Raw genomic sequence first — 16,807 nt, 5'->3', positions numbered from 1 at the left:
TCATTTTTTGTTCCTCCATGTTAATTCTATTAACTGTATTGAAATATAATTCATTTTACTTCATTTCATTGTTACATTTTTTTCTTTCCCACAAAACTCCTCAAAAGATATGTTTTGGAATACCAACTAATACAAACTGTTGTTCAGTAAGCTTCTTAGGCATATAAATCATTGCCTTGTGTTATTGATGGAAGCTTATATATATATATATATATATATATATATATATATATATATATATATATATATATATATATATATATATATATATAAAAGTTTCCCCTGAGAGGAAAGTGACTTGGTAAACTTGCCTATCTCTAGCCGAGCCAGTTTCCTGTCTCTTTCTCTCTTTTGCCTCGGCAGCTCTTTGAACACATTGTAGATGCTCTACTTGAAAATACAATTCCCCAAGTACTGTGGCTGCACGGTCCATGATAAGCTTTATCGGAGGTGAATGGAACCCTGGAATCTACAACCCCAAATCAGAAAAAGTTGAGACGGTATGTTGAAATTGAAAATAAAACTGAAAACAATGATTTGTAAATAATATTTGGCCTGTATTTCTGTAACGGAAAATTTTAAGTGTTTTAATAAGATTTTAAACATCTAAGTTTAAATGTTTAATTTCAAGCATCTAAGCAGAAAAAATTTTTGTCCTTGTGTGTGTGTGTGTGTGTGAGATGAGACTGTTTACATTCATTCGGTATCTATTAGATAATGTTTGCATGCACTTGCCTAGCTTCAAGGTTTTCACATATTCAAGCTATAAAGAGAGCACAAAAGGAATGAGATGTGCTCTTCACTGACGAAACATTATCTCTTTTCTAGTGAGAGCCCTATCATGCAAGATTGAATAAAACCTATTTCTTCTGTTGCTTCAAGTTCTGGGTTTCAGCATGTTTAATTCTTTCTTCCACCACAATTCATGGCGACGAGGATGGCATATCACGAGTAGCAGGGACTTTTCCAGATCCAAGTTGGGGAAATTATCGCCCAGCAAGTCTGATGAGCTCTCCGGAGACAGACTGATTTTTTAGAGGACGGGGATCCCCCGCTGCCACTGATATCCAATGGACAAGGTGTGGTGAGAGAGAATTGCATGCTTCATTGATATTTTGATGTGCTGTGAAGTAGTACAGCGACTGTCTGCCGGAAGAGAAGCTGTGGTTTTAAAGAATTATCACAACAGCGATAACAGTGGTTAGATTCCGCAAGCATTTTTTAAGTAAGGTTTTTGGCTTGTTAGAGAAACCTACCTACTACTGACAAACAATTAGTAATAATTGTAGCTACATGCGGTGTCTGTGACACTGAGATACGGAGATACTGAGTCAACCGCCATTCTCTATTGCACAGAAGTAATATTTTGTGCATAATGACTATGGGTCAGAAAAACACTAAAGCTGCAGAAGAAAAGGGTTTGGTACCATTTCCAGCCTCCCCCAATGTTAAATATATGACACAAAATTATGGTCCGGACTCGGGTAAACAGTTCAGGTGTTTGGTTGAAAGTTGTGGCTTTCCTGAGGCAGGAAGTTTGAGTATTAGGCAAATTTCAGCATCAGAAGAAAGACTTAAAGGAGAACTGAAGGCAAGTTTTTTATTATCAAAATTCTATTTATCTCATTTTATTAAATATCGGAATGCATTTTTGATAGCTATTTTGTCACTGCTATAGCAAGTTATGAGTGTTTGAAATATGCTCTATAATATATCAGTCCATATGTCAAAGCAATGGCCGTAAACATGATTCATTGAGACCTGTGTGAGACATCGTCGGACAGAAGTAAAATGTACAGTGGAAATCAAAGTGACCAACATCTGCCAACGTTGTCAAAAGACGCGCGCGCCCTCTTTCGAATGCTGATGTAATCAAGTCAGAAGTTTTGTTTCTTTTGATAGCAATCAGGAAAGTTTGAAAAAGTAGGCAGTAATTGTCATTTAAACTCATTTTTGTGCAATATTTCGTATGGAAAACAGTTTTCAAAATGGCGGCACTGACACCTGGCTGACACTTCACGTTTCAAAGTCTCGCACAAGTCTCGTGAAGATTGCGTGGATAAGTGATGCGTGCTGTGGACCAAACGAACTAAATTCAACATGGCTAAAAACCGAATAGGCCGATAAGTATAATATTTAATTGCAATTAGTTGCCAATACGAGTCACGATATAAGGTTACTAAAACCGAAAACATAATTGAATAACACGTTAATTAAGAAATAAAGCAAGTTTAAAAATGACTTCAGTTCTCCTTTAAGCAAATTCAGGAAGAAAATAAAGAGAAGAAGAAAAAGCAGAGTTAATGTGGATTGGGCTGCATTTAAAATGTGGCAAGCAGAGGCTGCAATGCAAGATCAGTGTTCTAACATATCACAAGGACAGAGAGGTGTAAAAAATAAGAAAGGGGGAAGTAACAATGACACTAGAGGTGCGATTTCTCTTTCTGCTCCTGCCCCTATTTCTCTACAGCCTGACCCAGCTCACTTTTGTAAAGGAAGACATTTCAACTACTGAGAACCCTACTGACCTTGTGCTATCGCTGACACAGACACAAGTGGGTAGGTGGGATTTCACCTCAGAGAGAAATTTGAACAAGGTGAACGCTCCACTCAGGTAGCAACATTTACCCTGGTGTCATCGCACACAAGGTCCCACACAATAAAGATGGGAACTGAAGGCTCCCCAGCGTGTGCTGATAAAAATGGGAAGGTGCATACAGTCCTTCCTATGCCAGTGGCCGCTGTAGCCAGCCCAGAAGGCCCAGCCTTTGGTCTTCCATCCCTGGAGTCCAGAGGATATTATGCAGATTGCTGCTGAAATAAAGGACCCTAGACAGCATGGGGGTCCGAAGTGTGCTGAGGAGCTGCTTTGTTTCTGCAAGACTTATTTCTCCACTAGTCATGAAATGTGCCGCATCATTGCGAAGAAACTGTTACTAGAGTTTAGTAAGGTTCACACTGTTTTCCCTGAAACAGAAATTTGTGCGCGGGACCCAGACTGGGAAGACAGTGCTAACACGGCATACTGAGACTTTATTACAGCCGTGCAAACCCACCTGATTGAACAATTCCCAGTGCACATGGATGTCACACAAGTCATGACCTGCAAACAGGAGGAGGGGAAACCATCTCGCAATACTTACAATGCGGCATGATTGTCTATGATACACATTCTGGCTTGGAAAGACCACATGACATGGCCATCAGTAGCCAGGTCATGCCCTATGAGTTTTATTTGAAATATGCCCTCCTGAATGGCCTGAAGCCCAAGATTGAAAGAGTGGTCAAAGACCGATGTGTTACATGGGAAATCTGCAAGCTGTCCGAGCTTGAGAGACATGCTGTACATGCATAAAAGAGGCTGAACGAAAAGGCAAGGCGCAAACAGAAAGCCAGAGATGATGCCATGCACAAAGCCATGCTTACAATGGCACAAGCAGTGGGGGACGGATACAAAGCCAGGGGAGCAGGTCGAGGTCAAGGCTGTGGACGTGGGAAAAGAGGCTGTTTTAAAAACACAGGCTGTTTTGTCTGCGGAACACAAGATCATTGGGCCCGTGACTGCCCCAAGAAGTGAAAAAAGGAAAGTCTGGGGCCAAACCTGAAAGGAAAGAAGAGGACAAGGAAAAGAGTGAGTGAAGGAAGAAAAATTTCCTCATATAAAGTGCCCCTGAGTCTCGATGAGGTGGGAAGAGTGCGAAAGGGCATGCCTGCACTCAGAGCACCAGCAAATGTCAAGAAGGACGAAGGGTCACCCTACCCGAACCTCTCCCCAATGACCACAGTATGAAGAACCCATCATGAGCTGAATGAGAGATATACCGGTAGAGCACCAGTTGCGCTTGGACGAGCATAGAGACTATAACTGGGGGTGGTTGTGTGGATTTTTTAGGAACGGGACAGCATATGTTTCTATACTTATTCCTGTTGTTCTGATATTATTGTTGTTGATTTGTTTCTGTGCACCATGTTTGATGCAATGTCTCACTGCTATGATAAATAGAATAATGTCAGCATATCTATGTGGCTACCAACTGGTTAAGGTAGACCCAGATGAGCTTCCAGACTGGCCTTTGTCACGTCATGGAAACTATGATCCTCCATTTAGGGATGAGGATGACGAGGACCTGAAGGAGATATTGTAGGACAATATTTAAGTTTAGCAGCACCATGCATTGCTTTTCCTATCTAAAGAATGCCATGTTCTAGAGATGTCTATGTCTCGCTAAAACCACAATATACTTAGTTTTCATTCTCCTATAAATGAAATGTCTACCTAAAACCTAAAGGGAAGGGTAGGGATAGATGTGATTAGGAGAAGTCTTGTAGTTAGCTTGGTAGTTGACATGGTTAGCTTGGTATGCAGTACGTTATCGAAGAATCGGTGGGGGGGGGAGTATAATAGAAAATTTTAAGTGTTTAAGAAGATTTTAAACGTCTAAATTTAAATGTTTAATTTCAACCATCTAAGCAGAAAAATTTTTGTCCTTGAGTGTGTGTGTGTACGTGATGAGACTGTTTGCATTCATTCGGTATTTATTAGATAATGTTTGCATGCACTTGCCTAGCTTCAAGATTTTCACATATTCAGGCTATAAAGAGAGCACAATAGAGATAAGATGTCCTCTTCACTGAAGAAACATTATCTCTTTTCTAGTGAGAGCCCTGTCATGCAAGAGTGAATAAAACCTATTTCTTCCGTTGCTTCAGGTTCTTTGTTTCAGCATGTTTATTTTTTTCCACCACAATTGCATTCAGAACTTAGCACATTATTTGATGTTTTACCTCATGAATTTTGTTGGGTTTTTTTCCAAAATAAAACTTATTTCAATTTTAATTCTTGCAACACATTAAAAAAAAGTCGGGGTGGTAAAGCATTTACCACTTTAAATAACGTTGCCATTTCTTCTCACAACACTTAAAATGTGTTTCAGGACTGAAGACACTAAGTGATGAAGCATTTCAGGTGTTATTTTGTCCCATTCTTCCTGCAAACAGGTCTTCAGGTGTATAACAGCACAGGGCCATCAGTGTCATATTTTTCCATTTCAAAATTCACCACACATTCTCTATTGGGAACAGACACACACCCTCTTCTTCCGCAGCCATGCCTTTGTAATGTGTGCAGAATGTGGTTTTGCAGTGTCTTGTTGAAATATCCCTGGAGAAGATGTCATCTTGAAGGCAGAATATGTTGCTCCAAAATCTCAAAGTATTTTTCTGCATTAATGCTGCCATCACATACTGGTAAGTGTAAATTACCTTTGCCAAGGGCACTGACATAACCCCATACCATGACAGACCCTGGCTTTTGGATTTTGTGCTGCTGACAGTCTGGATGGTCCATTTTGTCTTTGGGCCAGAGCACACGGCATCCATTTCTTCCAAAAAAAGACCCACAATACTGATTTGTCTGACCATAATACATGTTTCCATTGTGTGATGGTCCATCCCAGATGCCTCCAAGCCCAGAGAAATCAACAGTGCTTCTGGACACAGTAAACATAAGGCTTCCTTTTTGCATATTAAAGTTTTAACTGCCATTTGTGAATGTAACTCCATACTGTAGTGCTTGACAAAGGTTTCCCAAAGTAATTCTGAGCCCATGTGGTTATATCAGCTATAGATGAATGACAGTTCTTGATGCACTGCTATCAGAGGGATCGGAGATCACAGATATTCAGCTTATGCTTGAGCCCTTGGTCTTTACACACTGAAATTCCTCTAGATTTCTTGAATTGTTGAATGATACTATGCACCTTAGAGGGTGAAATACCCAAATTCCTTCATATATTTCTTTGAGAAATATTGATTTTAAACAGTTCAATACAGTAATTTTCTCACACATTTGTTGACAAACTGGAGATCCTCGGCCCATCTTTTCTTATCAAAGACTAGGCCTTTCCAGGATATTGATTTTGTACCAAATCATGATTACAATCACCTGTTTCAAATCACATAATTATTTAATTGGTTTACTTCATTAATAGGGCGGCACGGTGGTGTAGTGGTTAGCGCTGTCGCCTCACAGCAAGAAGGTCCTGGGTTCGAGCCCCGGGGCCGGCGAGGGCCTTTCTGTGTGGAGTTTGCATGTTCTCCCCATGTCCGCGTGGGTTTCCTCCGGGTGCTCCGGTTTCCCCCACAGTCCAAAGACATGCAGGTTAGGTTAACTGGTGACTCTAAATTGACCGTAGGTGTGAGTGTGAATGGTTGTCTGTGTCTATGTGTCAGCCCTGTGATGACCTGGCGACTTGTCCAGGGTGTACCCCGCCTTTCGCCCGTAGTCAGCTGGGATAGGCTCCAGCTTGCCTGCGACCCTGTAGAAGGATAAAGCGGCTAGAGATAATGAGATGAGATGAGACTTCATTAATAGCCCTAAATTGCCCCATTCCAACTTTGTGTGGAATGGGTTACAGGTCTGAATGGCAGGAATGGATGTATATTAACAAATGAAATGAAGTTGAACAGACAAAACATGAAATATCTTCATGTGGCGGCAGGGGCATGGTTGAGCGTCAGCGGTTGGTAGGAGTCAGGTAGAACCCAGTAGGTAACACGTGATGAGTTTCACCTGTATTTGATTACTGGCAATTTACTTTTGTGCGTTTTCTGTGTTATTTCAAGGTGAAGCAGGTAATCAGAGGGAGAGAGAGCTGAGCTGAGCAGAGCAGAGCAATATTTGTGTGTGAAAAGCGAGAGAAACTAAATTAACTAAAAAGTGAAATTAAAGAAAAATAAAAACGCACCTTGAGTTGTGAAGCCTGTCTCCCCATTCCTCATTCTTTGAGCTGTTAAGGTGATGATACTCAGGGCAACTTTTTGGCCAATGTTGCTAGGCCATTGCGCTTCAACACTTTCCCCATTGAGATTGGGCAACATAATTTCTATTTGAATGATTTTGATCATTTGGGGCAACTTTTTAAGATCATCCAATCAGAGTGCTAGCAGCGAATCATACGACCACCTGAGAGCTTCTGAAATTTCCAATAAAGATGGTGTCTCAACGGCAGTGAAACAAAGAAAAAGAGAGACAACTTGTATCTTTTTTTGCTGGTAAGTTTTTATGTGTAAACCCAAAGTGGTGAATTTACCTCTTCAAACAGTTAGAAAATCAACAGACATCTATTTTTATGTGCTCAGATTGTAATTAAGACATGGGGGGGTTCAGCTAAGTGTAAACTGCCATTGGCTAACCACCATGCCATAGAAATTGAATGGGATTTAGCTAACTAGTGATAACTTTTAGCTAACTATGTTAGCAAAAACTATCACTAGCTGTGCAGGCCGGATGGCTCCCTAACCTGAGTTGGTTGGTTGGGGTATGTGGTAGCAGGGGTGTGATTGAGCATCGACTGTGAGCGGCAAGGAATCAGGTAAAACTGGCAGGTAATATGTGCCGAGTTTCATTGGTGTCTGATTACTGGCATTTTATTCATGTGTGTCTCGTGTTCTTGCAGAGGAAAGCCAGTACCTAGAGAGGGAGAGAGCTGAGCAATCCAGCGCTGTGTGTGTGTGTGTGCATAAAGCAAAATAAAGTCACTAAAAAGTGAAGTTAAGCAAAAAAAAAATTAAATAAAACAAACCTTAAGTTGTCAAGCCTGTCTCCCATTTCCTCATTTCCCAAGACTGTTGCACTAACCCACATCTTCATTTTATAAACTTGATTCTTGTTGACGTAAACAAAAGTTTAAAGCAACGACATCAACAAAATTTATTCTTAAAATGTCACCTCTTGTGGTCATAACTTAAGACAAATTCCCATCGCATAAATGTTTAATTTTTAGCAGATGAGCAAAAAGACAATAAAATAATCTTCATGGATCCTATAGATTCTGACCTAACCTAAATAAGGATTTGAACAGCGTTATTACAGGTTCCAGGTAAGAGTTAACAGTGTATGCCCTACAGTGTTAAAATGGTCCACTTCTGTTTCATAGAGCTATACTGTTGGAAAAGTACCAGAATTAAATACTCTGCTCCTCTCACCCTGTGTGCTTTTGTCTACAATCCACTCTCCCATTCTGCATCAGCCTTAACCTCTATTTCATCCCTCACAAGCATCACCAGAGATCAGATTACACCTCCATCAGATAATGATAAATACTGATTTTAAAGTTTGCTGATGCCCAGACATGTTTAGCCTCTGCTACACTACAGATAAGTCCTGTAAAACCAGGTAGCCACTGTAAATAATTCATAACATCCATAGTTTGTTTATTTTTGTTCTGATCTGATTTGTGAGCAAACACATTTGTTATGAACTGACAGAATCAACCATTAAAACATTAATTACATTTATGGGTCTCAAATCATAGTATCATTAGATTACATGACATTGCAGTAATTGGATAAGGATAATAAAAACTAAGTATGAAATTTAGTGCCAAAACCAACCAAGAAATGAATGCTGCCCAACAGCGTGAAAGTCACCATTAAAAAATGAAATGGCAGTTAATTGATTTTAAAGACTGTACACTACATGTGAAGCATAATGTACATTGGAAATGTCATTGATGAAGTGATTAAGTTGTATTAATGTACAGTGCTAGTCAAAAGTTTGTACACACCTTCTCATTCAATGGTTTTTATTTATTTTTAGTAATTAAAAGACACTTCATCTCTTAATGATGGATGTCATTTCTCTATACTTAATTGAGCGGTTCTTGACATAATATGGATTACTACAGTTGTGGAATAGGGCTATTTACTGTATGTTTATTATTTACGATTTACTGTTTGATTTCAAACACATTAAGAAGGCAAGAAATTGCACTAATTCACTTTTGACGAGATACACCTGTTAATTGAAAAGCATTCCAGGTGACTACCTCATGAAGCTGGTTAAGATCATGCCAATAGCATGCAAAGCATCATCAAGGTAAATGCTGGCTACTTTGAAGGATATATATAAAGTGGTGCTTGAAAATTTGTGAACCCTTTAGAATTTTCTATATTTCTGCATAAATATGACCTAAAACATCAGATTTTCACACAAGTCCTAAAAGTAGATAAAGAGAACTCAGTTAAACAAATGAGACAAAAATATGATACTTGGTCATTTATTTATTGAGGAAAATGATCCAATATTACATATCTGTGAATGGCAAAAGTATGTGAACCTCTAGGATTAGCAGTTAATCTGAAGGTGAAATTAGAGTCAGGTGTTTTCAATCAATGGGATGACAATCAGGTGTGAGTGGGCACCCTGTTTTATTTAAAGAACAGGGATCTATCAAAGTCTGATCTTCACAACTCATGTTTGTGGAAGTGTATCATGGCACGAACAAAAGAGATTTCTGAGGATCTAAAAAAAAAAGCGTTGTTGATGCTCATCAGGCTGGAAAAGGTTACAAAACCATTTCTAAATAGTTTGGACTCCACCAATCCACAGTCAGACAGACTGTGTACAAATGGAGGAAATTCAAGACCATTGTTACCCTCCCCAGGAGTGGTGGACCAACAAAGGTCAACGATTTTGGAATGGCCAAGTCAAAGTCCTGACCTTAATCCAATCGAAATGTTGTGGAAGGACCTGAAGCAAGCAGTTCATGTGAGGAAACCCACCAACATCCCAGAGTTGAAGTTGTTCTGTACAGAGGAATGGGCTAAAATTCCTCCAAGCCGGTGTGCAGGACTGGTCAACAGTTACCGGAAACATTTATCTGCAGTTATTGCTGCACAAGGGGGTCACACCAGATACTGAAAGCAAAGGTTCACATACTTTTGCCACTCACAGATATGTAATATTGAATCATTTTCCTCAATAAATAAATGACCAAGTATAATATTTTTGTCTCATTTGTTTAACTGAGTTCTCTTTATCTATTTTTAGGACTCGTGTGAAAATCTGATGTTTTAGGTCATATTGATGCAGAAATATAGAAAATTCTAAAGGGCTCACAAACTTTTTCATGCACCACTGTAACATCTTTTCTTCTTGCTTTCCGTTACTGTCGTCGGTCTTTCACGTTTCTTACACACTCATGTCCTCCATTTTTCTCCACTGTTTCAAATTTGTATCCCACAATGCCTTGTGTGAATGGGGAAAGCCCACCATATGATGCATGATGTAGTATCTTGAATTGGGTCATGTTGAAGCAGGAAAAAATAGCAGAGAATTTAGGGCCACATGGCCCTAAATTCATTCATTGTTTTATTTAAAAAAAAAAAAAAGCTAATAAAATTGGAAGTCTGTGATTCAAATTCAGTAGCTTTTGGTCCACTAAACAAAAACAACTGGGTGTCAGGGAAAATTATTTTTATGACCTACACTTGAAAAATCTGAAAGGCCGTCTACCTTTAATAAACAAATTGTATGTTACTGCATATGACATAGGTGGGTGTGTGAGGCAGGGACGGGGTTAACATGAGATTCCAACACTCATTCCATCCAAACATGAGTGTGGTACAACCCATAAATGCTCAGTGAGGGGAATTTCCTGAAGTGCCTGGCCATTCATTAACATGGATATATTATATCACTCTTCAGTGCAGTCAGGTCTTTGAATCAGTCATAGAGAGCTTCAAAAACAGGTTCGATGTCATCACCTCCTCTTGATAAAAGACCACCGCCCCTTTTGTTCAGCTCTTGCCTTAGGTCTGTCAGGATATGGAGAGCCCCCCTCACTCCCTCATTCATTCTCGTAAAAGCAACAGCCCCAGACAACAACAGCAACTTCCGCTTGGCTCCTGAAGGAGTTTTCCATGCAAACTGTAGGAAACAAACAAAAGCACTGCCAGCTAATGTTATTTCCTTTTTCACAGTAAATTTCATGGTATGAGGGAGATATTCTGTTAAAGAACAAAAGAGCAGTGAACTCCCGCATGTAGCCCATGCTTACCCACCCTGATGTTGCCTTATCACGTTCCAGTCTGAGAATTGCCGCACGCCTGCTCACTGACTGAGGCAGAGCCTGAGCCTGAAATGAAAGAGAAGAAGGATCAAAAGCCTAAGCTGGTGTGGGGGTTGTAGGATTGTGTGAAATGGGTGCGAATGGGAGCTAGGTGTTGAGTCTTGCTGGAGCTGAGGCCAAGGCAGATTGGGAGAGATGATAAGAAGAGAACTCGTTCAAGAGGAATGACATTTTCCAGTGTTAAACGGGGGAGAGGAAACAGGGTTTGGACCTAGCACACAGCTGGTTGCTCTTAAAAGGCAGGACAATTTCCTGGTGGTATGCTGGTGGAGTCATATAGAGGTGCACTGCACCCCAAATCTGCTGCACAATAAGCAAGGAATTTAGAGTACTGGGAGATTATGTATGATTATGTAATTATGTATAAGTATCAACCCATACCACATTTCTTAGATATGTGGCATATATCTGGCCAATTACAACACAAAATAGACATGCGCTTTTATTTAATTGGATGCGGACCATTACTCAAAAAGCAGAAACTTATAACAACAGCCTAGAAGGCCCCAGCCTCTGACCAGTCTAGACACTGTACATCTCCCTTAGGCATATTTGCGCAATCTCAGAGATCAGCCTGCACAAGCAACAAGAACGGTTGAGGTTTGTTTTGACACTGGAATGCATGATTAAGAAAGCATTCCACCACAAAATGCTCTCAGCCATTTCTAACAGTAATCAGATCCAGCCTGACAGCCTCTTCACTCCTCTGTGCATCTTCACACATACAGACACCCGTGTGAGAAAACTAGTGTTTTGTTATCCTGTGGGTGACGTATTACCAGCATGGTTTGGATCCATTATGCTCTTAGAGCATAGGAGTCAAACTCAGGGCCTGCAGGCCAAATACAGCTTGCTGCATTTGTTCATTCAGCCTGTGTGATCTTGCAAAAATAACATTAAAATGGCCCATTTGACCTATTACTCAACATATCCGCAACATGTAGAATTCATACTAACTCTGTAGTGCAATGACTCACTGTATTCTGTACAGGTCACTGTACAGCACACATGGTGCTCGCATCTCCTCACCCATGCTGGTTAATCAGCCAAGTCATCATTGTTGTCTCATGTTTGCCTCACAAATTTATTGAAACTAAGAGGCTAATGTAGATAATAAGTGAGGAAATTTTACACTCTTAGAAAAAAGGTTACATCTAGGAAAACAGAGCTCTTTGGTTTGTCTGGGGAACCTGTACAGGTTCTGTGTATAAAAAGTTGGACAAAAGCTATTATTATGCCCCACCCAAACTTTCTTTGTCCGTCCGTTGGGTCACGTTTTCATTTCTGGGCCATATCTTTAAAACTACTGAAGATATCTAAATGAAATTTTGCATACATATCAAGCAACTTGTTAAGTGGTGCCTTTTGCTATGTTGGATTTTTGAAAAAAAAGTATTTTTCAAATTTTTACATAAAAAAATAGATTTTGACTTAGTTTCTAAAAGCAATGTTCGTTTCCAGAGCATATATCCAAAACTATTCATGATACGGATTTGAAACTTGGTATACATGTTAACAAGGTGATATAGATGTGCCTTTTCATACGAAGAACTCTTAATTTTTCATGTTTCCATGGAAACAATTTCAGACTTAGTCTCTCAGGTTAGTCTTAGGGGTAGGTTTTGTTTCTGGAGCAGAACTTGAAAACTATGAGTGATATGGTCTTGAAAGTTGGTATATGTGTTGATTAAGTAATGTATATGTGCCTTTTGATACTAAGAAATGTGAGAAATTTTCATTTTTAGCTCACCTGGACCAAAGGTCCGGTGGGTTTATGCCATGGGCTGCTGAGGTCAGTGTAAAGAGGTAGGGTTGGTTTCCTGCAGCAGAACTTGAAAAATGTGACAAATAAAATCTTGAAACTTGGTATATAGTTGGTATATAGGGCGGGGCATATAGATGACCCTGTCTTCTTCTTATTATTATTATTACACAAATCTAAGTGACATTATGTGTGATTTGGTGGCACAGCAGGGTGTTGGTGCCTCACAGTTCCAAGGTCTTGAGTTTGAACATGTTACTATCTACTGTGTGTAGTTCTGCATGTTTTCCCATATATACATGTGTGTGTGTGTGTGTGTGTGCGCACACACAATGGGTGCAATGCATCCAGTGACTATTTACACCCAATATTTAACAGTATGTCATACAGCGTCCAAAGAAAGTATATTTGAGATTACTTAACAGTTTATGCATAATGCAGGTAGTTAAACCAAAGGTAAACTGGCGGCTATGAACTTTTCATTCTTGTCAGATACATTTACCTCATCAGTCAAGTGCCAAACTAAAAAGGCGAACCTAAGACACTAAACATGTCACAGCTAAATCAACTTCATTTGATGTATGGAGAAATTTGTGTAAATTTCTGTTTGCATTGTCCTTTTAAAACCATGAGTGCAGCTGAAGGTTTTGAATGTTAACATGTTGGGGGAAGGACTTCCAAAGCAAATACACATACAGAACAGAAAAGAGGCCTAATTTGTCGAAACATTTACAGTAAAAGTTAAAACTTTTGATTGTTATTTTTCTCTTTCTCTCTACCAGTTGGGAATTGTCCTTCATCCTCAACACTGATCTTCAACCAGTTTTTAATTTTTATTGCCTTCGGGTCAGGGTACATTTCCATAAGTTTTGTATTACATGCTTTCAAATATTTTCAAATAATTCTGATATTACTCCATACCTAAATGGCATTTCTTTACATTTTAAGCACAAACATCTGCTGAGTTTTTATTAAAATATTAAAAAGGAAAAAATATGGCTAAATTACCGTAAGACATACTCAAGCATGCAGTGCAACAGTTTTATTGCAGGGTAATTTTTTTTAGCTGACCAAAGTTGAGGAAATAGATATCAAACATGGTCCTGCTAGCATCAGTCCAAACTGCACATGGGGTTTAGGGTTTTGATACTTCTTTATTTCAAGAAAATGCAGAATAAATTAACGCATCTGAGAACTGATTCTATGCATTGCCCACAGTCCACTGCAATTGTCCTTTATGTGTTCAGGTTCTGGTTTTCCTGAAAACAAGCGGAAATGTGGACTCATGACCACAGCACACATTTCCACTGTCTTGCGGTCCATCGGAGAGGAGTTCTGGCCCAGAGAAACTGGCAACATTTCTGTATAGAATTGATGAATAGCTTCTTCTTTGCATAATACAGTTTCAGGTTGAATTTCTGGATGCAGTGATGGACTGTGTTACAGTTGTGCTTGAAAGTTTGTGAACCCTTTAGAATTTTCTATATTTCTGCATAAATATGACCTAAAACATCATCAGATTTTCACACAAGTCCTAAAAGTAGATAAAGAGAACCCAGTTAAACAAATGAGACAAAAATATTATACTTGGTCATTTATTTATTGAGGAAAATGATCCAATATTACATATCTGTCAGTGGCAAAAGTATGTGAACCTCTAGGTTTAGCAGTTAATTTGAAGGTGAAATTACAGTCAGGTGTTTTCAATCAATGGGATGATAATCAGGTGTGAGTGGGCACCCTGTTTTAGGCCCTGTCCACACGGCAAAGGATTCAGGTGACTCAGATACAATTGCTTATCGTTTAGGCCTGGCGTCCACACGGCACCGGCGTTTTGGGTGCCCAAAACGCAATCTTTTTGAGAACGGGTTCCAGAGTGGAAAGATCTGGCAACGTTGCCGTTGTGAAGTCGTCTGGATGAGTAGAACGGATTTGTTTACGATGACGTCACAACCACATAACTGTCAGTGCTTCACGCCGGGTAGAAGTGTAACGAACTCGATGCGAGTTGTCAACAAATCCTATAACTTGGTTCATGAAACGCGCTTACAAAATATTTTCACTGTGAATATTTATTGTGTAATGGTGCAAAGTGAGAGAGAGAGAGAGAGAGAGAGAGAGACTCTGCCCTTAGGGCAGAGTCAATCCCGCCAGCAAAAATAGGGAAAAAAAAGGAGCGATCTCACCTCTTCAGATGTTGGTTTAAATCCTACAATACATTCCTCAAAAAGGGCGTAGAAGAGCAAATTAATCCATCAACGTGTAGCATTCAATTTATTCCGGACCATTAAAGACGCCGCCTTCCGTGTAGAATCATGTCATCCTCGCCGCCATATTGGATAGGTCAAAGCAGAGAATAAAGATTAGCTGCGTTTAACTGTACCAACAGGTTTGCCGTCCAAACGAGATCACATGGGATTACCTTTCACAGGTGAGACGGGAAAAATACTTTTCATTGTATTTGGTCATTATAATGTAATTTTACGAACAGATTTTCCTTTGTGGCTAATATGAAGTCTCGCGCATAATAGTTTATGCACATGCGTCCTTACTTCTTCTATTGTTCTGGTGTCTCCGAAGGGACCGTCTTACAGCGCCCCTAGAGGTGTGGCATGTGTATTGCATCGTTTTCAGCAAGCGTTGCGTTGCCATATGGACCTGATATTTTACTGATCGTTGCCCATTTGGATGCGATATATTTTTAAATAACATCTCGTTGCCGTTGTCGTGTGGATGTAGCCTTATTTAAAGAACAGAGATCTATCAAAGTCTGATCTTCACAACACATGTTTGTGGAAGTGTATCATGGCACGAACAAAGGAGATTTCTGAGGACCTCAGAAAAAGCATTGCTGATGCTCATCAGGCTGGAAAAGGTTACAAAACCATCTCTAAAGAGTTTGGACTCCACCAAGCCACAGTCAGACAGATTGTGTACAAATGGAGGAAATTCAAGACCATTGTTTCCCTTCCCAGGAGTGCTCGACCAACAAAGATCACTCCAAGAGCAAGGCGTGTAATAGTCAGCGAGGTCACAAAGGACCTCAGGGTAACTTCTAAGCAAATGAAGGCATCGCTCATATTGGCTAATGTTAATGTTCATGAGTCCACCGTCAGGAGAACACTCAACAACAATGGTGTGCATGGCAGGGTTGCATGGAGAAAGCCACTGCTCTCCAAAAAGAACATTGCTGCTCATCTGCAGTTTGCTAAAGATCACGTGGACAAACCAGAAGGCTATAGATAGTTTTCACATGACGTCACAGAGTCGGGGAGTCCCTGGTGGCGGCCATCTTGGAGGGCAAGCTTACCATACGGGTCACTGAGCACACGTTGTAGCGCGCGAGTTACATTCATTTATATATTATTTACATTTATTTAAAGCTAGCAATGGTGCAAACTTGTTGTATTCACGGCTGTCGTAATAGGACAGATGATGAAGTCAAGCAGAGCTTTTATGGAATTCTCACTGTATGGGAGCACGAAGGCGAGCAAACAAAGAAACTCAGCATACAAAGGAGAAATCTATGGCTCGCGAGAATCAACCGCAAGGATTATCAGCCTTCCAAACACAGCAAAGTCTGCTCCGATCATTTTATAAGTGGTAAGTTGTTTAAATAAACAATCAATTGTGTTTAAGTTCGTTTTTGGAAACCAAAACATCATGTGAACAATCTCTGGAGAATGCCTAACTGGAACCGCTTAGTGTACATTTACATTGCAATGTACACTTAATATCGCTCGTTTGTCACGTTTCTATTTGAAACTTGTCACTTCACTCACGCAAGGGTCATTTTTGAAAAACATTTAGGTCTATTCTGTAGTCCTGAGCGGTGTGCAGGACTGCGCAAATGTGTGCAGCTTCCCGATTTAAACTGTTTTTTTCTCATCCTTATACTTCCTGTTTCATGGACTGTAACGGATTTGCTTATTTAATAATTTTAATACAGAATTTACTTTGAAATTATAATCAGACACTCCAACGCCCCCCCTAAAAAAAAAAAATCGGATCTGCGCGATTCAGGCGGCATCCGCCAAAAGGCACGCTGTGAATATATTAAGTTGTATATATCAGACAGCCTTTAAAGTTTGATGAAGTCAGTTTCAGGCTTTGGAGCAGGCTTTGGCAGTTT

The 16,807-nt window shown here is 39.9% G+C and overlaps 1 long non-coding RNA gene across 2 annotated transcripts; it reads left to right on the top strand.

Annotated features, from left to right (window-relative positions):
- Window positions 1-341: 341 nt before the first annotated feature.
- Window positions 342-4,748, top strand: LOC132889269 (uncharacterized). 2 transcript variants are annotated; one of them, XR_009655044.1, is made up of 3 exons: window positions 342-500; window positions 883-1,079; window positions 2,471-4,748. It is a non-coding gene; the product is annotated as an uncharacterized LOC132889269 (long non-coding RNA). The 2 variants fall into 2 exon arrangements; XR_009655043.1 differs by having other exon boundaries at window positions 829-1,079.
- The last annotated feature ends 12,059 nt before the right edge of the window (window positions 4,749-16,807 follow it).

The sequence above is a fragment of the Neoarius graeffei genome, chromosome 7, assembly GCF_027579695.1.
Source record: "Neoarius graeffei isolate fNeoGra1 chromosome 7, fNeoGra1.pri, whole genome shotgun sequence".
In the NCBI taxonomy this organism is placed as follows: Eukaryota; Metazoa; Chordata; class Actinopteri; order Siluriformes; family Ariidae; genus Neoarius; species Neoarius graeffei.
The sequence above is the reverse complement of the archived record's forward strand: the minus strand, read 5'-3'. Positions and strand labels throughout refer to the sequence as shown.